General features: G+C 45.0%; 1 long non-coding RNA gene across 4 annotated transcripts in view; it reads right to left on the bottom strand.

Annotated features, from left to right (window-relative positions):
* The window catches only part of LOC115084386, a 62,862-nt gene extending 38,121 nt beyond the window's left edge, over window positions 1–24,741 (bottom strand). For all 4 annotated transcript variants that reach the window (XR_003854538.1, XR_003854540.1, XR_003854537.1 and 1 more), the window contains exons 1-2: window positions 24,513–24,741; window positions 4,062–4,239 (exon numbers count right to left, since the gene is read on the bottom strand). This is a non-coding gene — a long non-coding RNA (uncharacterized LOC115084386). The remainder of the gene's footprint in view (window positions 1–4,061; window positions 4,240–24,512) is intronic.
* Window positions 24,742–26,491: the final 1,750 nt, after the last annotated feature.

Here is a 26,491-nt window from a genome sequence, read left to right as displayed (position 1 = left end):
TTCGGTTTTGGGATTGACCAGGACCCTGTCTCATCCCCCACTCAGGCTTCGAACCCGAAGATAAATCATATTGGTAAATATGTGGTACTCCCCACCCCAAGCATAGGGGTAATTCATAGTCTGGATCAAGGAGGGGGGAACACACATAGACTCCCCAGGGTTTTCGGCCAATAAAAAGCTTTAAAAATCAGCTTTGACGTGAACATCCTCAGCCCTTTCAGTTTGCCTGAGAGTGGGGCAGAGCAGGTTTGGGTTTATCAGCGTCGGTTTTCGTGGCTGTCCTCCGATAAGGAAAACCGACGCCGATAAACTCGGCGTCGGTTTTCATGACCGGCGGACGGCAGTCACGAAAACCGATTGGGTTCGTGTTAGCAAGGATGCGCCTCCTTGCTAACGCGACCCCCTAATTTAAATATTGCATGGCGCCCCCCCTTGGGGGTGCCTGGGGCGCGTTAAGAGAGCAGGTGCTGACTGTTCAGCACCCGCTTTCTACACGACTTTATTGCATCGGCCCCACATTTAGTTGAATTGCTCCAGTCTTCTCTAATCCAATAATCTCGCTAGACATTCGAGTGGGGTTTTCAAAAAATAAATTTTACTGCTACAAATCTTCCATGTTTATCATCTGACAACTACTCATTTCATCTTAAAACCTCAGGATTTAGCCACAGTCTCAGGCCTCTTCCTCTGACTGAGAGTCGCTCAGGGGGTAGAAGCCAGGCTCCTAGTAGGGTACCAGAGATTCCTGCTTCTTCTCAGTTGTATAAAGTGGAGCTCTCGGGTAGAAAGTTCAAAATGCAGAACAAGTTTATTTATAGACTTTTGATATTCTACATTTTACCAAGAATGGCCTCAAGGCAAATTACAATCAATATAGATAAAACAAACCGCATTTAAAATGATTTACAGTGGTGAAAATTTACGGAATAACATTGGGAATCCAGGGTATATAACTTCAAATCCTTAGAGAAACAGTGCTGCTTTTTTTTTTTTTTTTATTACTGCTGAACTCTTTGGAAGAGGAAGCCTCAGGGACAGAGACTGCTGCAGAGGGTGTGAGAGACAGCTACAGACGAGAGATGGGACAGGTGAGACAAACAACTACAAACTGGAGCTGGGAAATGGGAGACAGACCTCTTCCAGTCCTAACCTGTACCTAAGGAAACAGCTATAGGTAGGCTGAGGAGGAGGAAGAGAGAGTTATAAATTTGAGCAGGGGAAAGTGGATACAGACAACTACAGAAAAGCAATATACAGCTACAGACTAGAACATGGAGAAGGGGAGAGACCAGGGGCATAGCCATGGGTGAGCCATGGCCCACCTATTTTAGAATCAGGCCCACCCAAGTATCCATGACCTGCAGAAGATAAAAGCCAGTAATATGCACTCTACTGCTGCTAAAACCCAGGCAGGAAACTCATGGCTACTGCCTGCAGAGATCCTCAGCTGAGCCGAGCTCAACAGATAACAAATCCAGCATGGGGATCAGAGCCGACCCGCACATCCTGACAAGCCATGCAGTGGTCTCACCCCTGCATGGGCCTCCGTGGTTACCCGAAGCCTGTGCAGTAGGAGGGGATAAGGCTGCTGCAGGGCCAGCCAGAGCATGCAGGCCAGCTCTGGGCCCCACACTGGATCTGCTTCCTCCTCTGCTGTTACAGCTGCTAACAGGCCTGCCTTGGAAGAACCACAAAAGATGAAGAGCTGGGAAGAGGCAGATTCTGCAGGGGAAAGAAGCCATTGGTAGAGTGGAGAAGAGAGAAGCCAAGAAGTAGTCAGGAGAGAGAGAAATTAAGAAGGGCTGGGAAAGGGCCATGGGTTGGACACAGAAGGAAGAGGGGAAATGAAGGGGCACTAGAGAGAAAGAGTTCATATTGGGAAGGGGTAGAGGAGGGAGAGGTTCATATTGGAGGGCACAGGAGGGAGAGAGGTCATGGGATGTACAGCAGCCATGGGGGTGAGGAGGAAGAGCACTCAGGAGGGGCCCTGGGGAGAGGAAGGAGAGAACCTAATGACATGCTATAGTATAGGAACCAAAGATCTTTTGTTCCCTGATCCCTCTCCAGGCAGGGGAAAAATCCTCCCAGAGGCAGGACTAGGAATCCACAAACCACTTCGAAAAACAATTCTTTCAAAACCTCTTGCTTAACTCAGAACAACTCCTTCAAACTGTTTGAGTGATGACTCTGCCCTACCCTAGGTACAGTATCTGGTTGTGGGGGCCTGAAAATGGGAGACAAAGTTTGCTCGCTTACCATAAACTGTGTTTTCCGTAGATAGCAGGATGAATTAGCCCTGATATGTGGGTGGGTCATCTGGTGGCACCGAATTGAGCTCTCTGTCAGCTACTAGGCATATGCAGGAATGCATGTGCGTGTTGCCTTGTGATCGCTTGCTGTGACCCCTGGAATCCTCTCCCGGGGAAGCTGGGAACACTATGCAGATGAGCCTTTCGGTCCTCTTCTACTGCCTAGTCCTTGTTCCATTCATTTTGATGGCATAAGGGTTCTAATCATTGATGGGAGCAGAGGTATCATATCCCACTCTGCTTCCATTAAAATCTTGTTTAAGCCAGCATAGAGTTGTCTTGAAAACATTAACATATTAGTTGATACTAGAGTAATCTGTCCTGACAGAATAGAGGATTGATGAGTTTTGTAACCAGGACTTGCAGCACTGAGTAGGTCAAAGATTTTTGTGCCAATGATGTTGATTGCTTTGATGGTGCTGGAGCCTTGTGCATCGATGGCACCAATGCACCTGAGAATTGGCAATTTTTGTGCACCAGCTGCTCTAGCAGCTCTACTTTTCTTTTTGAACACATGACACTTATTTGATGCTGAGCATTCTGTCTGATCCACTAACAAAGGAAATACTTTTGTGGAGCTCCTGCTGAACTCAGTTCCTGGCAAGACAGAAAAGTTGCACTATGGGAGGAGGACCAACTGCGACTCTAAGAGACTTGCATAGTTCCTCCATTTTTCAGGCTTTTGATTTTTGAATTTTTGGGGACATCTGTCCACAGTTGTAACAATTGGCCTGGTGATCCAGTCCTATGTAACAGTAACAGAGTTCGCGCCCAATGATTACGGACATTTTCCTGCCTCACATACAGTCTTTGAATCCACTGACTGGATTTTTTCTTCCTGGACATTGTGAGGAAAAAGTAAGTTCTAAAGTGCTTCTGAGGCTTCTGAAGCAGCGAGACAACTTTTAGAAACAAAAGTACAGATTTTTTTTTTATTGAAAAATAGCAGAGATACATGTCTATGCTGGTGAAAAAGACTGAGGGGGCTCACGAGGCAACGCCAATGTGGGAATTACCGCACATGTTCAGTAGAGTGAAAGCTCTACTAGCTGACAGAGCATTCTGTTCAGTGCCGCCAGATCACATCACCCATATTTCTTGGCTAATTCATCTCTGCTTATTGGCGGAAAGGCAGGGTACTTTCCTCCTTCTCCAAAACCCAAACTCAAAATGCCACACATTACTTTGCGCCCTCCTGCAGTTATGTAGGAGGGAGATACCACTCTGAGCATCTTTGAAGGAGATGTTAGATAGGAATGGTATTCTTTCAATTCACTCCCTACCCAAAGCCTAAGCTAGGGATATCTAGTGGAGACCTAAGGATGTCTCTATATAGACTTTTTCTTTATTTTCGCAAGTCTGACATGGACTTGCAGAGATGTCTGTGCAGATGTAGTGGTTGGATCTGGCAAGATCAAGCAGAAAGCGAAGGAGAAGCCCAAAGTCAAGAGAAATGCTGGAACACAGATGGGACTTCTATAGGTCCAACCACATGGGTGGACCCCATTGCCAGAGGCATACCTATATGTGTTCTGAGGAGCAAAAGGAGAAATAAGTATAATAAACATAACTTTCAACTTAAGAGAGCTAATCAAAATTATGGTCTGCATCTTTGTGTGACAGAAAAGATGGCCCTAGAAAAATAGTACAGATCCTACATGGACAAAAAGGGGGAGGAGTAGCATTTTATATAAAGAATAACATTAACATTGCTACAATGCAGGAGATACAGAGAGGATAAATAAAACTTACCGAAACAGAAGCAGAACAGAATCTAGCATCCGGATGCCTTTCAAGGAGCACTCCTCAGGCAATTGGCAATAGAACCCCCTCACGAATTGGAAATACAGGAACTAATACTTATACATGAGGATATATTTCTGACATCATGTTATGTGGTTATCTGAGCTCCAGTGATCACCAGATCAATCTAAAAGCAAAGGCAGAGATGGGTCACATGAACATAGGATCCAGAACAATTTAGGAGTGCCAATTTTTTAAAAGTTGGAGCAGTACTATAAGGAAATACTGTTAGGGTAGGAAGAGCTAGTTGACATTCAAGAACAGTGGGCAAAATTAAATAGAATCATTGCAAGAGCATAGATATTTTACATTAGGAAAGTAAATAAAAGTAAGAGAAAAACATCAGTATAGTTTTCAAAAGAGATAGTTGAAAAGTTAAGGGCAAAAAAGATTAGCATTCAAAATGGTACAAGGGTTCTCACAGGAAGAAGAAAGGGATAAATATCTAGAAACTCAGATTGAATCTGAAAAGTAGCCAAGGCAAAAAAGGAAAAAAAAATACCAAAAGCCATTCAGTGAGGTGAGAAGGCTTTTTTTTTTAGATATGTTAGTGAAAGGAAGACGTGCAGGAGTATGATTTTAAGACTGGGATGGACAGGAAGAATATGTGGAGGATGATAGAAAAAAAAACAGAGGTACTGAACAAATCCTTCTATTCAGTTTAGTGTACACTGAAGAACAGATTGGTAAAGGACAATAGATAAACATCAGAAGTGCAAAATGGTAGAAAGATAATTCCATGAAAACCCACGAAAACCCACTCTTCTATAACTGGAGATGAATCTAACAAAACTGAACGGGAGCAAGGTAATGGGGCTGGATGGGATACATCTCAGGATTATGAAGGCTGCTCAGAGAGGTTCTGTTCAATCGCTCTTTGGGGATTGGAGCTTCAGAGGACTGGAGTCTGGTAGATATCGTCCCACTTCACAAAACATGGCTAGTTAGAATGATGCCTGGGGTGGGTAAATTAATGATGGTACTACCAAGGGGAGGACAATGGAGTATCTTTAATTGAGCAGATTACAGGAGTATAAAGCAAGTATGGTTTTACAGAGACAAATCATGTCAAGGAAATCTGATCAATTTCTTTGACTGGCTCACCAAAGAATTAAATTGGGGTGCCCTCTGGATGTGGTACACTTAGGTCTTAAATAAGGCTTTTGACACTGTCCCCACAGAAGACTAATAAAGAAAGCCATTATCAAAGCCATTTCCATGAGAAAACAGCTTAGGACACTGGGCCTATTGTATGTTTAGAGCCACAGTAAGTTTAAAATCCCACAAAACATACCCACAAAAATATACTTTAAAGATGCAAGAAATGACACCAAATTAACAAAATAACCTCTTCAGAGGTTCAAGCCGTAAAGGTATACATGTTGAGGGGAGGAGTAGCCTAGTGTTGAGAACAGGAGGCTGTGAACAAGGGAAGCCAGAGTTTAAATCCCGCTGCCACTCCTTGTGACCTTCGCCAAGTCACTTCACCCTCCATTGCCTCAGGTACAAACTTAGGGCCTCGTTTACTAAGCCTTTTCCCCATAGACACAGAATGGGAGAAAATCTGGCCCTTAGACTGTGAGCCCTCTGGGGACAGGGAAACACCTGTAGCACCTGAATGCAGTCTGCTTTGAAGTGTCATGAAAGGCAGAATATTAAAAAATCGTCTTATGAAAACAGATGGTCTTATAACTCACGTTTCAATATTGCAATAATACAGTGTGATTTTCTCAAGCACTTTTTTCTTCACATATTCTTTTTTTCATACAACAGCCTTTAGGTAAGAATTTTATCCACTCTTTAACTGGTGTATATGTACAGAACTACTACTACTACTACTACTATTTATCTTATAAAGTGCTATTGGGCATACACAGCATTGTACAGATACACATGAGTCCCTTCTCAATGGAGCTTACAGTCTAGTCAAGAAAAACATATGTGACAGACAAGAGTCAACGGGAAGTGATTTATTGTTGAGAAGTAGTCAGGCGTTAAAAACAGCCTAAAAAAGGGTGGCCAGAGAGGGAGCATGACACAGCAGCTCAGGGAATCTATTCCAGGCCTACAGCGCAGCAGGGTAGAGAGCAGTCAGGAACTGGCAGTGAAGGAGAAAGGCACAGAGAGATAACAGTGAGTTGTCCAAAGAACAGAGCTCACAAGGAAGGCTGTAGAGGGAGAGAAGTGAAGATAGATACTGAGGAGCTGCAGAGAAAATACACTTGTAGACAAGTAAGAGGAGCTTGAACCATATGCAGAACTGACCAGGGGGCCAAAGCAGAGACTTGAAAAGAGCGGTTACATGGTCAGAGCAAGCGTTCAAAGAAGAGAAGACGTGCAGCTGGATTTTGAATAGATTGCAGTGATAAAAAGTGGTTCAATAATGTAAGATAAACCCCTTCTTAATTAACTTGCACGCTCTTTAATCTTAGGCAAGACTGCTGAAGAACTTAAACTTTTTTCTTTTCTTTTCTTTCTTTCTTTATTTAAAATATTGTTGTTGCAAACTTCCATATAAAACTGTATTCAGTGCAGCTTACAAAAATAACACTTGTAATATCCAATAATATCTAGATTACTGTTCTACTGTAGGATCTCCCTAGTTGAGTATTTAACATTCACTAGTGTTACTTTTCAAGTAAGCCCAAGTTCTTAAAATTCTGGCCAGAATGTCTATTATTGTTTTCTAAAGCTCGCATGACTTGGTGAGCACTGGATGTGAAGAAATCTCTTGAAGGTCAGCTTGGGCAGCCAGAAGGTCATTGAAAGCTTCACCTCTTCAAAAAAGGTTTCCGATATCCTCTTGTTCCTCATAGAACCTTCTCTTTAACCTATATTCTCAAAAACTAAAATGTCTCTAAACCAAATACTGTGCAAATCTTCCAGTTGTCTCTACTTCGCAAGTATGCCTAGCACTGGTGTGTGACTTGGCTTGCCAGCTGCTCAGTTTTTATTTGTGCTGTGCAGTGCCCTGTCAGAAGTCAGTTGGACTTCTAGATGACCGAAGGATAAAAGAAGTGCTCAGGGAGGACAAAAAAAAAAAAAGCAGAAAAACTGAATGAATTATTTGCCTCGGTCTTTACCGTAGAGGATGTTGGAAATATACCCACATCGGAGACATTCTTTGATGGTAATGATTCTGAGTAATCAAAGCAAATTTCTATGATAATGGAATACGTAATAGATCAAATTGACAAGGTAAAAAGAGTAAAATATCCAGGACCAGATGGTATCCACCCCAGAGTCCTGAAAGAACCTGTTGCTAAGTAATCGTGTAAAACAACCACAGTACCTGAAGGCTGGAGGGTGACCAGTTTAATGCTTACTTTAAAAAAAAAAAAAAAAAAAGGCTCCAGGGATGAACAAGGAAACTACAGATCGGTAAGCCTAATGTTGGTGCCAGGCAAAATGTAGGAGCAATTCTTAAAATCAAAGGGGCCAATATCAGGAGGGAGCTGGGGGACTGCTATCACTTGACTTCTTATAAAGCTTGGATCAGGAGGGGGGTGGGGTGCTAGCCTATCTCCTCATGCCTTTTGGCCAGATGTATTTTTATAAGATTAGGGGGAGCTGGGGGGGGGGGGGGGGGAGCAGAGGCTGAGGGTTGATTTTGAAATCCATTGGAGGAGAGGGGGCCATGGCCAAATGGCTGGACTTGTTTTATTTAAAATGTGTCGGGAAAAGTCTTTGGAGCCAGCGGGGAGAACGGATGTGGGTTCCTTAGCTCCAGGTCCCGCTCCCCGATCTGCACCCATCCCCAGCTTGAATTGATTTGGCATTTTAAATTAAACATCCTTCCTACTCACCCCCACTGCTGCGCCCTTCGGTGGAGGTAATATGGCAACCAGGACGATTCGCAAGGACAAGGATCGGGAGAGGCCTAAGGGAACGGATCCGCCATCTTCCCCAGATCGCCCGCAGCCAGGCCAGCCAACAGCAGGTATCGATTTGGAGCACATTAAGACGGCGGTGGCTGCGGCGTTGGGGCCCGACCTTAAAGCGATAGCGGAGCAAATTGCGGAATTAAAGCAATCATTACAGGGGTATGAGCCGCGTTTTGTGGAACTGGAATCGCGGATGTCAGAAACGCAGGACGACCTCGTGCAAGCCCGACAGGATATCGATGCGCTGAAGGCCTCCGTCACGCAGCAGGCCCAAAAAATCGATGATCTTGAGAATAGATCACGTCGATCTAATCTCCGCTTGATTGGGATTCCGGAGACGTTGAAAGATAATGACTTGCCGGCTTATCTGGAGAAATGGCTGACGGAACAACTAACTCTCCCCCAGTCCAACGGCCCGCTGCGGGTGGAACGTGCCCACCGGGTGGGCCCGCGGCAGTCTGATGTCGCGCGTCCCCGACCTGTGATAGCTAAACTGCTTAATTATGCTCACAAGCTTGATATTCTTCGGGCACTGCGGGGAGGGAAAAGCCTTCAACTTGACGGCAAAAACATCTTGGCCTTTCAAGATTTCTCCGTGGGCGTCTCTCAACAACGCCGTGCCATGGCTCCGTATTGTTCCAACTTAATTAACATGGGTCTCAGGGCGACTCTGTTATACCCGGCGCGGATGCGAGTAGTAACGGCCGGGGGGATCCGGTGGTTTGAGAAGCCGGATCAGGCTCGCGCCTTCGTGGAGGAGTACAAGGCGACTAATTCGGCGAACCGGGCCATGGGAGGAGAACCGTGATCGGCAGCAGTTCAGGGAGCGGAGATGCAGTTGAGCCGGGAGCGCTGTGATAGTTACCTAATTGGGGGCTTGAGCGTGTGGTTTGTGCTGAAATTTTTTTATTTTTTCTTTTTCACTTCGTTTGGGTTTGTATGCCTATGTTGGACCGCTAGCCTAGTACTGCGTGGTGGATCTTAGCTCGCTGTTTACTGTTTATGGTTTACTGATCCCGGGGCATCCACACAGCGGATTTGGAGTGGTTCCGGGTTGGAACCGGGACCTACTTTTTGTTTTTATGGTTCCCCTTTTTTTTTTGCATAGCCCGGCGGCGAATAGTAAGACCGTTGGCTGCGCGGGAACTGATCCGCTGGACTGATTTGTATTTTCTCACTTATTTTCTTCGCCCCATTGTTTTTGTTTTTTTCCTTAGGGATCTACATTCGCATGCTCTTCACATATTTTATTCTCTTTATATTATCTCACCAAATAACAGTGCTCTAGGGACAGGGGGCGGTCAGGACGATGGACACGGAAGAAACCGGTGCAATAATTTCTTTTATTGTCAGTTTCTTCGAGCAATTTCCACCGGGGACATAGGATGGTGCATTATGGCTGCGGGCTGCAGTGTTTGGTTTTTTTTATTTTTTTTATTAGTGCTATATTGACTACCAGTGCTGACTTTCCCTTCAATGGCATGGAGACTTTACCCTTGTTTCTGGGTCCCCTTCTCGTTTATGCCTGGGAAGCCACCAGTTGGATGGCTATTAGGGTGTGCTGATTTTATTTTGGGACTGGCTACTGGAGGGGTGGTTGGTTATTCATGTATATATTGTTATAAGCACCGGTTTATGCGCTGGGGTATGGGGGGGAGGGGGAGGGGGGCGGGGGGGGGGGGCTGGGAACTCACCCGTGGGAGGGGGTGGTTGCGTGATCTCCTTAAACGCAGCGTCACGGGAGTTCTGCCCGTAAGGACGATGTGTTTCTCAGGGGTAGGGGTCTTGGAGGGATGGGGGGGGCAGGGGAGGGTTGGGGAGGGCGTAGGGAGGGGGATTGGGGAAGGAGATTGGGGGAGGGGTGGGATGGTGGGGGGGGGAAGGGGAGGGGAGGCTGGGGGTTGGGTTTGCTTGGTGTCAGTTCTGGTCCAGTTCTAATGAAAGTTTAGATTTGCTGTTAGCCGGCCAGGAGGCAGGATGGCTTTGATTTGGACTCATGCTGGGAGAGTCCAGATCAAGTTGGGGATAATTTTCCTGCTTCACATGTTTGAATTTCTCATGACTCTTTAATACCCATACCCGTTTAATATCCTGGAATGTTAGTGGCGTACACTCCCCAGTTAAGCGCACAAAAATCTTGACTCATCTACAAAGAAAGGGAGCGCTGGTGGGCTTCCTCCAGGAAACCCACCTCACGGATGCTGAACATCTTAAATTACGTAAACAGTGGGTGGGACAAGTGGCCTATGCCTCGGCGACCTCTAAATCTGCCGGGGTGGCGATTCTGTTTCATAAAACTCTCCCGATTCATATCAAACAGGAAATTAAAGATCCGGAAGGACGTTTTATTATTGTAGTGGCTGAGTTGTTCCATAGGCAGATAGTCTTTTGCAATATATACGCCCCAAATGTGTATAATGCCTCATTCTTTCAGACGATCTATAGGTATTTGGTGCCTTATATGGCTGACACTCTCTTAGTGGGTGGAGATTTCAATACTATACGGAACCCCCAGGTAGACTCCTCGCAGGTGCGTAGAAGTGAGTATGGGATGGGGAAGGGCCCTGGGATGTTGGAATCCACGTTACACTTGGTGGATGTTTGGAGACTCCTTAATCCCGCGGTCAAGGAATTTACCCATTTGTCTAGGGCACACGCGACTTATGCCCGCTTAGATTACATATTGCTGAGTGGACACGCCTTTCATTTGGTGGCGGAGGCCGGCATTGAGGATATTCTCATATCTGATCATGCGCCGGTATGGGTGGACTTGCAACTTGCCCCCCCAAGTGGGGGAGCTCGGCGGTGGCGTTTTCCGTATTATTTGGCGGAAGACCAAGCTTTTCAGAAGTTTCTGTCGGAACGGTGGTTGGACTTTGCTACTCTTAATGAGGCACATAAGGAGGACCCTTCTCTGTTTTGGTATACGGCTAAAGTGGTTCTACGGGGAGATATCATTTCCTATGTAGCCCATCGTAGGAAGTCCATTAATGGGCAAATCCTGCGCCTCACAGATCAACTGAAGCGGGTCAAGCGTCTATTGTTGCGGAGTAATACGGTGGAGCTGCGTGCTCAATATCACTCTCTCCAGTGCACGTTAAATACGGTATTACATGCCCGTGCAAAAAAAAGTATATTGTATTATCAATATCAGCTGTACCGCTATGGTAATAAATCGGGGAAGATGCTGTCCCACTTGATTCGCTCGGCTCGGGGGGCGCGGTTTGTTGCGGGTTTAAAGAACGAGTCGGGGCAGGTGGAAACGCGCACTCAAACTATTTTGCGACTCTTTCGCGCTTATTATGAAAAATTGTATCAGGCGGGGGAGTGGTCTGGGGAGAAGTGTAGTCAGTTCTGTGATGCCTTGTCGTTGCCTACTCTCACCCCGGAACAGCAGCAGGTTCTTAATGCCCCGATAACGGCCCTGAAATTAAAGGGGGATTCTGAATTCCAAAAGGTTGAAGGCACCAGGTCCAGATGGTTACACGGCCCGAATTCTATAGATGTGTGCTGGACCAGATTAGTGACCCCTTGCAGAGGTTTTTTGCGACCTTGGTGGATGAGGGCAGCTACCCTCCTCAGATGAATACTGCGCATATTACATTACTAGTTAAGCCGGGGAAGGATCCACAGACGGTGGACTCCTATAGGCCCATTTCGCTGATCAATTATGATCAGAAATTGCTGGCAAAAATTTTAGCCGATAGGTTGGCAAGATTCCTTCCAGGCTTGGTGGGGGAACATCAGGTGGGATTCGTGCGCAAACGATATGGGCTGACTAATATTCGAAAGATTCTTACGGCCCTCGCTCTTTGTCATTACACCGATACTCCGTCCCTTGTGATTAGCTTCGACGCGGAAAAGGCGTTTGATAGGGTGGAGTGGCCTTATCTTTTTTCGGTGCTCCAACGTATGGGATTTGGGGGATTTTTTCTTCGGGCCATACAGCTGCTGTATTCAAGTCCACAGGCGGCGATCTTGGTGAATGGAGAGTGCTCGGCACCATTTTACATCCGACGGGGTACTCGCCAGGGCTGTCCCCTTTCTCCCTTACTGTTTGTTTTGCAAATGGAGCCACTTCTCCTGACCATTCAACAGACGCCGGGCATTCGGGGGATTCGCTTATATGATTCGATCTTTAAAAGTGCCGCTTTTGCGGATGATCTTTTGGTGTATTTAACGAATCCGCAGCAGTCCCTCTCAATTCTTTTGGAAAAAATGGATGCTTTTGGGGGGTTTTCCGGGTTTCGGTTGAATCGGGGGAAGTCCACGGCGATGGCGTACCCTGACTCTTTACGGGAGGGTTGGATTGGTGTGTTTCCCTTCCAGTGGGCTACCCGAGAACTCCGCTATTTGGGTATCCGTATTACGGTGAACCCCGACCTGATTTACGCGGCAAATGTCCCCCTGTTATTACAACAAACGAGAGACATGCTCCATCGCTGGGGCCCTCTTCCTCTTTCTATTAGTGGACGGGTACATCTTTACAAGATGGTGGTGCTACCTAAGTGGCTCTATCTTCTGCAGAGTTTACCACTTTTTATTAAACGTGCGGATAGGGCTTCTCTAGAACAGGCCTTAGGGGCGTTCCTGTGGAGGGGGCGGAGAGCTCGTCTGCCCCTAGCCTGGTTGCAGAGGCGCTGGGGAGATGGTGGATTAGGGGTCCCCAATTTATATTTATATAATCTGGCTTGTAATATGCGCATTATTCGGGACTGGATAAAGGGGGAGGCGATATATACTGATCTAGAGGCGGACAAGGCATTGATCAATCCCCTTGCTCTTACCTACGTTCTGCAGGCGGAGCGTTCTCGGTTAGCTTATGTTTTTACTCAATCCGCGTGCCTGAGTCCGATTCGAAGTGCGTGGGTGGCGCTCACTAAGCGAATGCATCTACCTCGTATATGCGCTTATTTACTTCCTGTAAGGGGGAATCCTGATTTTACTCCTGGTATGCAGTCCCGGGTGTTTAAGCGGTGGCAAGATCTCGGTATCCTTTACCTGGGACACCTTTTTCAGGCAGAGGGCCGCCGGCTTGGTTGGGCTGAACTCCGGGAGCTTTATGGCGTGAAGGGTCGGGAGGTGTTCTCATATATGCAACTGGCACATTATTTGAGCTCCTTACCCCCCGCCTTTCTACAGCACAACTTGTTTCAAAAACTGGAAAACATGCTGCAGTTGTCCCAGATTCGTGCACCCTCTATCTCTTCTTATTATAAGTCCTTAAATGCGGAGAGTAGTGATGCTGTTTTTGTAGTATTGGCTGACAGGTGGAATCGAGATGGGGAATTTATTGTGACAAATCCAATACTGCGCTCCTGTTATAGGGGGGTGTCCCGGATCTCGAGTAATAGTGTTTATAGAGAGATACAATATAAATTTTTGGGACGGGCCTACATTTCGACCCAGAGGGCTTTTCAGCAACGCTTGGTGGTGTCGGACCATTGTCACAGATGCCCGGGTTGTGTAGGAACGTTAACTCATGCCTTCTGGTCTTGCCCGGGGGTCTTGCAATTTTGGACGCAGATTGCTAAGTATTTAGCGGGGATCTTGGGGGTATCTATTCCGATCGCCCCTATTTGGTTGATGTTTGGCTACATACCAGCACTGCGAATTCGTGATCCGGGCGCCCGCCTGTTTATTCAAAAAGCGGGGGTGGTGGCGAAGAGGGTCATCCTATTGCAGTGGAGAGAGGTGGATCCACCCTCTTTTTGGGTGTGGAGAAACTTCCTCTTTACTATGATGCATATGGAGTCCCTTTCATCAAGGGGACCCCCTCGGTTGCGGACCCGCTTCTTGGACGTCTGGGAACCTTATGTACAAGCACTCCCACATCGGGCAAGGAGCCAAGTTCTCAATTTCCGAGGCCATGAGGACTGACATCGGTGGAGGCGTTATCAGTACGAGCGTCACTGGAGCCTGGATAATTCTGCTAAGTGGAGGAACTGGACAATATGTATGTGGGATGAGTAGGGGGGTTGGGGCTGGGAAGGGGGTAAGGGGGGGGGTGTCACTGAATTTATTGTTCTTACGTGTCTGTTGTCAGTTTGCTGGGACCGGGGGCAGAACCAGCCTGGTCCTGGATGGTTGTATAATTGTAATTTGTGAAACGCAATAAAATTGTTTAAACATAAAAATGTGTCGGCACAACTGGCTATATTTTTTTTTAATGTAGCATAGAGTTATCTGAGTACTTTTAGCTAGATAAATTTAAACCGAACTAGTGATATCCAAAGTTAGCTGGTTAGGTTTAAAGTTATCCAGCTAAAGGTAGCCAGATAACTGTTAGGATTCCCGGCCGCGGCCACCCGCAGCCGGGCCCTCTTACCTGCTCCGGCAGGCATCCTGTTCTGGCCCTCTCCTCTGCTGCGCCGGGCAGCCAGGCCCCAAATCCTGCCACGGTGGCCTGCTCTCGTGTCACAACACGCTGCCGGCTCGGCCTCAGCACCCGCCTCTCTAGGCGTGCGCCGTTCTCCTCCTTTTAAAGGGCCCACGGCAAGAATTTTTGCCGCAGCCCCGGGAGATGATGTCTCCTCAGCCGGGTATTTAAACCCGGCTCTGACTACGGCACTTTGCCTCAGCAACGGGTCCTGCTCAGATCTTGAGTGCGTAGTCTGCGTTGTTCCTGATCCTGCGTTCCAACCTTGTCTTCCTGATCCAGTGTTCCTGCCCTGCTCCTGTTCCTGCTCCTGTCCTGCTCCTGTTCCTGCTCCTGCCCTTGGACTGACTGCCTGGTTTTGGACTTCTGCCTGGTATCTCAACTCCGTCTGCTCTCCACCTGCCTGATCCTTTCCTGGTTCTCCGACTTCACTTGACCTCTGCCTGCCCTGACCTCCAGCTTGTCTCTTCATCTTGCCTGCCTGCTGCCTATCCCAACCTTTGGCCTGCTCCTGGTTTTGTCTGTCTGCTGCCTGCCTCGACCCTTGCCTGCCTGACTCCGTGCTGTCTTCGACTTTGGACTCCTCGACGTGAGAGACCCACTTCTAAGTCCTGCCGACCCCAGCACCCAAGGGCTCAACCTGCGGGGAACATGGGCTGGTAAAGGTGAAGCTCTTGTTGGGTCTTCTCAGCCTGACGATGAGGACCACTGGGGACCTTCCCCTGGTGGCAGTATCAACCTCGTCTCGGCACAAGGGTCCACATAAGCAACAATAATTTTATTCATGGATATTCAGTGAGGCATTTATTCTGCTTTTTCTCTGTCTGAGCCAGTGACTACACTACATGGCTCTGGGAGAGAGGGTAAAGCAGATAGGTGCTCCAGTAGTATTCTCCTCAATCTTCCCAGTTAAGGATCCCACAATCCAGTGGGAGCACTGAGAGGAGAGGATCACCTTACTGGTGGCTGGAAAGAATCAGTAAGTACTGCTAGGAGACATTTTTAAAACTTAAAAGTATTGGAGAAAAGTAAACTATTGAGGTATATTATTTAGTATGTTCATGTGTTTTGTTTTAAATAGGTAGTCAGAGTCAGGCAACAAACAGAAGTTTGTGGTTCAATATTAGGACACAAGAGATGAAGGCTCATTCTAAGTCGAAAGTCCTAGACTTTATTATGCTTGCCATTTGTGGGGAGGCCCACTAGTGACTTTACTCACCCAGAAGCCACCAGTCTGACACTGCTGCTCCTCACGGTAGGGAAACACTGCTACTGTTCTGCCTCTAAGAATGCATGTCAGGTTATGTAGGCCTCATGGCGGGAAACCTCTCTCGCGGTGATTCCCAATGACGTTACACAGCCAGGTATTTAAACCCCGGCCGTGCAACTCAGCGTTGCCTCAGCAAAGTTCTCCAGCCAGTCATGCTTTGTTCCTGCTTTGGTCCTGCTTCATAGGCCTCACTCCTGCCTCCTCTTTCTTCAAGCATTGCTCTGCTCCAATATTCAGGCCTTTCTCTACTTCAGGTCTTCAACTTCAGCCTTACTTCGCTCAAGTCTTCAATCTTTGGCTTCAGTCTTGCTCCACCTAAGTCTTCAGTTTAAGTCTTGTTCTGTTCAAGTCTTCAGCATCAGCTTGGCTTTGCTTCAAACTTTAGCTTCAGACTCAGCCCTGCCTCTATCTTAGCCTCCTGGACTCTGTCAAAGCCTGGCTCGTGCCAAGATGTGCTCACCTGCTATCGGCGCAAACTCTAGGGGCCAGCCCATGAGGTTGCACCAATTGTATCACGGCAAGAGGGGCTCATGTTCAAGTCTTTTGCAACAGACTTCAGGAAAATTAACTTTCTCAAAATGGGGGAATGCCTCAAGGAGACATTAGCTGGATGGGAAGATCTGGGGAAGTTGAAGGGCAGTGGGCAAAATTAAAAGGAGATATCGTAAAGGTATCAAAGCTTTTTGTTAGGATTGTAAATAAAGGGAAGAGGAAAAAGAGACTGTTATGGTTTTCTAAAGATGTAGCGAAAAACGTATGGGAGAAAAGGTTAGCATTCATAAACTACAGGGGATCGCAGAAAAAGGAAGACAGGTGACAGCATCTGGAAAAATTAAGAGAAGTTGGGAAAGTAGTCAGAAATGTGAAAATTCAAATAGAAGAAAAAAATAATATATTAAAATGGGGGGGACAAGACCTTTTTGTAGGTATGTTAGCAATAGAATGAAGTAAAAAAGTAGCATTGTGAGACTCAAAGGTGAAAAGGAGGAATATGAAGAGGCTGATAAGGAAAAAGCAAAATTGCTTAACAAATAGTTCTGTTCAGTGTTCACTGTGGAACGACCTGGAGCGAGACCACATATAACAAACAGAAATAAGATTGGAAGAGAGGTTAACCTCAATTGATTTTCAGAACAATTTGTTCATGAGGAGCTAACTAAACTTAAAGTAGATAAGGTGATGGGACCATATGGGATACATCCAAGTGTACTAAGGGAACTTAGAAATGTCCTGGCAGCTCTGCCGGCTGACCTTGTCAATGCTTCTTTAGCGTCCGGAGTAGTCAAAGGACTGGAAAAGGGTGAATTTCTATTCATAAAAGTAGAAATAAGGAGAAAGCTGGGAACTACAGGCCAGCTAGTCTGACCTCTGCTGTGAGCAAACAAATGGAACCCTGCTAAAACAGAGGATAGTGCAATTTTTTAAATCCAATGGATTGGAAGATCCAAAGCAGCATGGTTTTACAAAAGAAAACCTTGTCAGATGAATCTGATCAATTTCTTTGATTGAGTGACCAGAGAAGTGGATTAAGGGAGAGCGCTAGATGTAGTGTACTTGGATTTCAGCAAGGCCATTGACACGATTCCACACAGAACACTTATAAATAAACTGTGCGCCTTTGGTATGAATACTAGAGTGACTGAGTTAGAAACTGGCTGAGTGGGAGGCAACAAAGGGTGGTACTAAATGGAGTTTTCTCTGAAGAGGGGGTTGCAACTAGCAGTGTGCCTCAGAGATCGGTCCTTGGCCCAGTTCTTTTCAACATTCACTGGCTGGGACATGGGGGAGGGGAGGAGTGAGGGTCAGGAAGCTCCCCCCCTGTCTGTGAAGCCAGCCTCTCACTAGTAATGCAGGGAGGGAGCTGTCTCAGACTTCACCATCCTCCCCCCCCCCTCACCCACACACCATTCACTGGCTGGGAGATGGGGGAAGTCAGGAGTGAGGGTCAGGCAGCTCCCCCCTGTCTGTGAAGCCAGCTTCTCACTAGTAATGCAGGCGGGATAGGGCACTGCATGCAGGAAGATCACAACACCCCTGGTATCAGGGTTAGGGCACTGTGTGCAGGAAGATCACAACACTCCTGGTATTAATAGGGATAGGGCACTGTGTGCAGGAAGGTCACAACACCCCTGGTGTCAGGGTTAGGGCACTGTGTGCAGGAAGATCACAACACCCTTGGTATCAGGGTTAGGGCACTGTGTGCAGGAAGATCACAACACTCCTGGTATTAATAGGGATAGGGCACTGTGTGCAGGAAGATCACAACACCTCTGGTGTCAGGGTTAGGGCACTGTGTGCAGGAAGATCACAACACCCCTGGTATCAGGGTTAGGGCACTGTGTGCAGGAAGATCACAACACTCCTGGTATTAATAGGGATAGGGCACTGTGTGCAGGAAGATCACAACACCCCTGGTATCAGGGTTAGGGCACAAGTTCTAGTCACATTGACTGATCACATTACTTTTTTGTCAAGCTACCAACTGTTTCCATTTCCCATCCCCCATATATTGTCAGTGGGAACCTTGGTAACTTGAATAAATAAGAGGGCAGCCAATAGGAATACATATTCATTCCTAAACTGACCTTAACTGACCTGAAAAGTGTCAAATTGTATCATTTTCTGTTAGTGCGCACTAACTCCCGGTTATCGGGATCCGACTCCACCCACGGACACAGCGGCTGTTACCCAGGCTCTATAGACTACTACATCAGAGGGGAGGTGCGCAGTCTGCTCTCTACTACTATATACCTGGCCACCTCAACTACGGATTGCATGAGCGGGGAGGGAGGGCGGGGGGGAGTTTATATTAGTTTATATTAGTTTCTATTAGTGAATGTACTTGTTGTATTGTTACATGGTTAAAAAATGAATAAATACAGATTCCAAAAAAAAAAAAAAAAATCGTGAGCCGACACACTAAAACCCCCTAAAACCCACCCTAACCCCCGCTGAACGACCTCCTGCAGTCGATCTCCTGCCGGGCCATTTTCCGTACGGAAAACGATTCGCGGCAAGAAATCGCTTCCTGAACCCCGCTGGACTCCCAGGAACTTTTGGCCAGCTTGGGGGGGCCTCCTGACCCCCACAAGACTTGCCAAAAGTCCAGCGGGGGTCCGGAACGACCTCCTGCGTTGAATCGTTTTTGTCTATGGCCGCCGCCATTTTGCGGCGGCCATTTTGCAAAATGGCGCCGGCTGAAGACAACAGGATTCAATTGAGGGGGCCGTTCCGGACCGCCGCCGTTCTGGACCACCGCTGGATCCCCAGGTAATTTAAAGCATTTGGGGGGGGTTCGGGAGGGTGGGGGATTTAATTTAAAGGGTCGGGGGTGGGTTTTAGGGGGTTTTATTGTGCCGGTTTTCCTGCCATTGGTTTAGGGCAAGTAAGTAAGTTCCTGCCCTCCCCCTTCCCCCGATTTACGATTTTTTAACGATAAATCGGGGGAATTGGTATTGTATCGTGGCCCTAACGATTTTTGATGATTTAAAATATATCGGACGATATTTTAAATCGTCAAAAAACGATTCACATCCCTAGATACTATTCTAAAGATCAAAATCACAGAGCATATAGAAAGACATGGTTTAATGGAACAGTCAGCATGGATTTACCCAAGGGAAGTCTTGCCTCACAAATCTGTTTCATTTCTTTGAAGGAGTTAATAAACATGTGGATAAAGGTGAACCAGTATATATATTGTAGTTGGATTTTCAGAAGGCGTTTGACAAAGTCCCTCATGAGAGGCTTCTACGAAAACTAAAAAGTCATGGGATAGGAGGCGATGTCCTTTCGTGGATTACAAACTGGGTAAAAGACAGGAAACAGAGAGTAGGATTAATGGTCAATTTTCTCAGTGGAAATGGGTAAACTGTGGAGTGCCTCAGGGATCTGTACTTGGACCAGTGCTTTTCAATATATTTATAAATTATCTGGAAAGGAATACGACGAGGTAGGTAATCAAATTTGGAAATGATACAAAATTATTCAGAGTAGATAAATCACAAGCGGATTGTAATAAATTGCAGGAGGACCTTGCGATAGTGGAAGAAGGGGCATCCAAATGGCAAATGAAATTTAATGTGGCCAAGTGCAAGGTGATGCATATAGGGAAAAATAATCCATGCTGTACTTACATGATGTTAGGTTCCATATTAGGAGCTACCACCCAGGAAAAAGATCTAGGCGTCATCGTGGATAATATATTGAAATTGTCAGCTCTGTCTGCTGCGGCAACCAAAAGAGCAAACAGAATGCTAGGAATTATAAGGAAGCGAATGATGAATAAAACGGAAAATGTCATAATGCCTCTGTGACTATTCTAAAAATGTGAATCTAAACGGACAATAACAATAAATCTTTACATTCTAATAAAGTATTATTTGTTTCTCACTGTTTTTTCTATGACACTTCTATTTAAAGCTGTATATGATAAATAATCTTACTTTACCTTACTCAGGTCTTACCAGAATCTTGTATGTTGAAACACTGTTTTTGCTAAGGAGCAGGCCTCTCAGATCTCTGCTCTAACTCTGAAGCAGGCCTTAAATCAACTCTGCTTATCTCACAGAAATCACAACTTAAAATCAACTCTGTGACCCTCAGAATGCAGTTCACAGCTACTTTTAAAGTCAGGCCAAAATAACAGGGTTCCCCTTGGTAGGCTCACTTTATAAGCAAATAAAACAAAATGCTTATTGGTCAGTCACAGATCATTCCACCTTTTACATTACTAAAGGTCTCGGAAGTGTGTCAGTGTATTACAGGCCAATCAGCTTCATTCAGCATGTGGTGCTGGAGCTCAGCACATCTCCCCTTTCTTAGAACCACAATATTCTAAATTAAATAAATCCAATATAACATGAGTCATTGAAATGAAAGTAATGAAATCATGTTCCCTTTAAAATATACTCTAAGGGTACTCAAGCTCAATAATAGCAGCCTTTCAGAACTCCTACCAATCAATTTTATGAAATTACATTTTCATCTTTAATAATATCAAAATAGAAACATAGAACATGACAGCAGATAAAGACCATCCGGCCTATCCAGTCTGTTCATCCACATCTCCTGTTTGGCTTCATAGCTCTTTCCTTTCCCTCAGAGTTCCCCTGTGCTTTATCCCATGCTTGCTTAAATCCCAGTATTGTCCTTGTCTCCTCCACCTCCACAGGGAGGCTGTTCCACACATCCATCTATCGGGGCTCAGCAGAGTCCACTTCGGAAGGAAGGTGTGTACCTGGCGTGGCAAGGCCAAGCACAATAGTGGAGCCAAGGGGTTGGATAGGAGCCAGGGGTCAGGATCAGGGATCAGCCAGATTACACTTCCACAGAGCAGATGCCAAGATGGTGTGCTTTCTGAACATACCTCGTTCGTTGTGTCAATCTGAGACTGTTCTCAAAATTAATGAGCTATGTTAGATAGATGGTCTAACTTCAGGCTAGATTTAGTGGCCCCAAAAGGAGCCTAAGTTTCTTTTTCAGTCTTTGGTGTCTCCTTCAGGCAGGTGTGTCTAGAGCGCCATAGTATAGAGGGTAAAAATACTAGGATTGCCTAGCACATCAATAGCCGCTGTAGCTCTGTGGCAGGTTCACCACCTGAAACTCCCAAGATGCAAGTTTAAACACTTTCTGTAAAAGTTTCTTAGACTATTCTTGAGTCTACTCCCTTTTGCCCTCATTTCAGAACCTCCTTTTTGTTAAAAGAGACCTGCCTCCTGTGTATTTATTTCTTGGAGATATTTAAATCTCTATCATTTTTCTTCTTTCTACAGGGTATATATACTGTATTTAGATCTTTAAGTTGTGTCCGTATGATTTATTATAAAGACCATTTACTATTTTAGTAGTTGCCCTCTGGACGAACTCTATTCGGTTCATATCCTTTTGAAGGTGCAATCTCCAGAATTGTCCACATTACTCCAAATCAGATCTCAACAAAAGACTTATACAGAGGTAATATCACCTCCTCTTTCCTGCTGGCTTTTCCTCTCCTTATGCATATAAGCAACCTTCTGGCTTTTCTCATCATCTTATCGACCTGTTTGGTCACTTTAAGATCATAAGATCTTGTTATAAAGTTATATGTTATAAAGTGCTCTATCCAGTTTGTAATCGTTGTTCCCCCTTGACCCCACCCTAACTCAGTTCTCTGCTAGGGTGTCCCAGTATTACCAATTTCGTTACCAATTTGTTACCAATTTATATAAGTCGTATAAGTTGTACAATTTGTATAAGTTACCAAGTTGTTACCAATTTGTATAAGTTGTTATCTTGTAAACCGGAATGAAGGCACCCCGCTATACTTCGGTATATAAAAGCCTAGAAATAAATAAATAAATAAATAAGATAAATTCATCCCCAGATTCCACTCTCGGTTTGTACACAGAAGTACTTTACTTATACTGTATTGCTCCCTTGAGTTTTTGCAACCCAAATTCATGATCTGGCATTTTTTAGCATTAAGTCTTATCTGCTAGACCAGTGATGGCGAACTCCAGTCCTCAAGTGCCACAAAAAGGCCAGGTTTTCAGGATATCCACAATAAATATACATGAGATGGGTTTGCATGCACTGCCTGCACTGTATGCAAATCCATCTCATGCATATTCATTGTGGATATCCTGAAAACCTGGCCTGTTTGTGGCACTCGAGGACTGGAGTTCGCCATCACTTCTCTAAACCATTCCTCAAGCTTCTCTAGATCTCTCTTCATGTTTTTCACACCTTCCAGGGTATCTATTCTATGGCAGATTTTGATATCTTCCAAAAAAAGGTTAACCTTTCCCAATAGCCCTTCTGTAATCTCACTTCCGAAATTGTTAAACAGAATTGGACTGAGGTCCGATTCCTGCAGCACACCACTGGTTCCTCAGAGGGAACTCTTTTACCACTATTCTTTGTCACCTCTCACTCAACTAGTTTCAGACCCAGACAGTCACTTTAGGGTCTTTACTGCAGCTGTTCAGTTTATTTATAAGTCGCCTATGCAGAACCATGTCAAAGATCTTGTTGTAATTTAAGTACACTATATCTGGCACTTTCCCCTGATCTAACTTTCTGGTCACCTAGTCAAAGAAATTGATTAGATTCAACTGACAAGACCTACCTCTGGTAAAACCATGCTGCCTCAGATCCTGTAATTCTTTGGATTCCAGGAATTGCACTGTTCTCTGTTTTGGCAGCAATTGCTTTAATTTTCTATACATGGAGTTCAGAATAATTGGTCTGTAGTTCTTAGCCACTTCTTAACATCCTCTTTTGTGTAGAGGAATCACTTCTCCCTGTCTTCTTGAACTCTATAATCTAACTCTATGTAACCCTTAGTGGGGTGTTTTAAGTCCCAAGGGCACACAATCTTATTTATATCTTCTGGGGCTGCTCTGGCTAACCATGCACTCCCACACTAACTCTTAATCCCTTGGGGGGGGGGGGAGACGGACTCTTTTCATGGGGGAAGCTCTCACTTATATGAACATAAGAACATGCCATACTGGGTCCATCAAGCCCAGCATCCTATTTCCAACAGTGGCCAATCCAGGCCATAAGAAGCTGGCAAGTACCCAAAAACTAAGTCTATTCCATGTTACCGTTGCTAGTAATAGCAGTGGCTATTTTCTAAGTCAACTTAATTGATAGCAGGTAATGGACTTCTCCTCCAAGAACTTATCTAATCCTTTTTTAAACACAGCTATATTAACTGCACTAACCACATCCTCTGGTAACAAATTCCAGAGTATAATTGTGTGTTGAGTGAAAAAGAACTTTCTCCGATTTGTTTTAAATGTGCCACATGCTAACTTCATGGAGTGCCCCCTAGTCTTTCTATCATCCGAAAACATAAATAACCGATTCACATCTACCCGTTCTAGATCTCTCATGATTTTAAACACCTCTATCATACCCCCCCTCAGCCGTCTCTTCTCCAAGCTGAAAAGTCCTAACCTCTTTAGTTTTTCCTCATTTTGTTTGCCCTTCTCTGTACTTCTCCAATGTGTTATCCACTATGATGCCTAGATCTCTTTCTTGGGTAGCAGCACCTAATATGGAACCTAACATTTAAATTATCTGAGGGGAGGTTTGGGGAGGAGGGGGGAATCATTTGCAAGCTCTGACATTAATGTCACTGGCGTGAAGGATTGAGCCGGTAGGGTCACTTATCTTCTGGAGGGTTTTTTATTCCAAAAAGCCCTAAAACTCCTCTAATCAATCTGGATAAATTTTATGCACATTAGAGGAGTGGCCAAGATAGTCAAACCTCAGAGTTTATTCACTAAACCCCTTTGAATATCGACCTCTAAAATTATTTCTGAAAACATATGGCTCAAAATAAAATCCAATGTGAAAACAATCACCAAAATCTCTCATCTTTTTCAGGGACTTTATATCAGGAACAACTGGATTTCTAAATCCCATAATGAGGTTTAAAGCAAGGACAATTTCACATTTTTCACTTTCCTCTTGAGGTCAATAGTCTCCCTTTCTTCTGGAGACCCAACAGGAAAATTAAAAAAATGTAAAGCAGGAACCATGTCACAAAATAGTTTGCAACCTATTCAGATTACACTAAAAATGGCCACTGCTGTCCTTCTAGGGATGTCTGCTTCCATGTGCTTGGCATTTGTACAGTGCTCTCCGATAACAGCCCTTATGGCTTGATCTTTCTGATGCTTTCAGCACCAGCTACTGAACTGCCTACCCCAGGAACCCAGTTTAGATCACAAATACACACACAGCCCTCAAACAAGCTGTCGTTAGCTGCAACCTTGACACAAATTAATTTTAACAGAGGCAGCAAGATTGTCATGAAAGTTTACAGGTTCCTTCGCTAAAAGAATGTTTGACCAAAGAAAACCCACAGCATTTACCTTCTTTCACTTTCGGGGCAGCTTCACTCTACTGAACAAACTTGACGGCTGAGCAGCTGCACCCACCATGGTGCTCCAGTTCCCTCCCCATTTCTGATGCAACTTCAATCTGAAGCTGAACTTTTAAAAGTACCAGTAACCCATTAACAAAAAAATCTTAATTGAACCAGTGTTGCGGTAAGGTAATTGTCCTTGATCTTCATTGAGCACTCTTGACTTGTGACACATAACTCAGATCGCAAGAAATTATCCCTTTCTTCTGCTGATGGCAAGGTTCTTTGTGTGACACAGGGTATAATGTTCAGTTAAAGGATGTGTTAATAAAATTATTTGGAAAGGTCATGGGGCACCAGAGGGTACTCTGGGAAATAATGAAGAAGTCACTGTTCCTGTTCAGATTGTGTGGTCCAGCCTCTCTGGGATGGGATCTAGCTATACCTAAATAACTAGCACGTAACCATCTATAACATGATACTTTGCTCGGAATGTCTTACCATGTTGAAATAGCACTATAGGAAAATTCTGGTCCTGTTCTGGGCCATGCCTAGTGCCTAATGCTAAAGTTTCTTACCATTTTATAGTTCATTATAGTTTATTTCTTGGCATCTGGGATTTTTTTTTGGAAAGGTTTTTTATCCTTGAAATTCTGTAAAATAGGAAGTCGTAGGGCAAGTTGTTAAAAGCTTGGTAATCCTTAACTAAACTTACATATGAATGATTAATAATGGCATTTGGAGTTTGGACTCCTGGATGAGATACAAGAAGGAAGAAGAAAGAGTGACTAATAAAGCAGCAGGGGAGGTCCAGTCAATGGGATTCCTTAATGGACTGAATATTCCAATATATTTTATGTAGTTTACCCACACAGAGAGCCACACTTACAGGCCAATACAGTAAGAGTGCGGGAAAACAGGTGCTCAGTGTTGAGCACCCACTCTCCCACCATTGGATAACCAATGGGATAGCATAACCAATGGGACAGTGCTATACCAAGGTACAAATTATATCGCAATGACAGAGAGGAGCACCCGGGAGGCGATGTGGCGCTTTATGTCCAGGATGACATAGAGTCCAACAGGATAAACATCCTGCATGAAACTAAATGCACAATCAAATCTTTATGGGTAGAAATCCCTTGTGTGTTGGGGAAGCCTATAGTGATAGGAGTATACTACCGTCCACCTGGTCAAGATGATGAGACGGACAGTGAAATGCTAAGAGAAATTAGGGAAGCTAACCAAATTGGTAGTGCACTAATAATGGGAGATTTCAATTACCCCAATATTGACTGGGTAAATGTATCATCGGGACATGCTAGAGAGATAACGTTCCTGGATGGAATAAATGATAGCTTTATGGAGCAATTGGTTCAGGAACTGTTTTTGGCGGGTATTCGGAAAGCACCTTCAGACAGCTTTATGATCTAAAAGGCAAATTTATTGATAGCAATACAAAGACAATACAGTTAAGAGGAACAAGGAAAAAGAGGAAGTCGTTGTTTCTCTGGAGACGCAGGTCAGTGACAATTGGCATTCAGCTTGCTTCTCAAATGCGGAGCCCTCGGGCTGGAGTTTTTAAACTTTTTTCATTGTCCAATAGAAATACATTGATGCGCATCCTGGGTGTATTATCTTCTTCTAATATCCAATTATGAACGTTACTTTATAGTCCAATCAGGTATCGTCTCTGGGGTGTTGGCTTCTTCCGGTACTGAGCTTGCCAAAGCACATGGTTGCGAAATATGTTGCCAGCAAAGTCAGGAAATACAGATTAGGCCTAAGGCCTATATACAGAACCAAAAAGAGAGGGAGCAATTTTAGATCTAATTCTCAGTGGAGCACAGGATTTGGTGAGAGAAGTAACGGTGGTGGGGCCGCTTGGCAATAGTGATCAAAATATGATCAAATTTGAATTAATGACAGGAAGGGGGACAGTAAGCAAATCTACAGCTCTCGTGCTAAACTTTCAAAAGGGAAACT

Source organism: Rhinatrema bivittatum, chromosome 2 (assembly GCF_901001135.1).
Source record: "Rhinatrema bivittatum chromosome 2, aRhiBiv1.1, whole genome shotgun sequence".
Classification (NCBI taxonomy): Eukaryota; Metazoa; Chordata; class Amphibia; order Gymnophiona; family Rhinatrematidae; genus Rhinatrema; species Rhinatrema bivittatum.
This window is presented reverse-complemented; position numbering and strand designations above follow the sequence as displayed.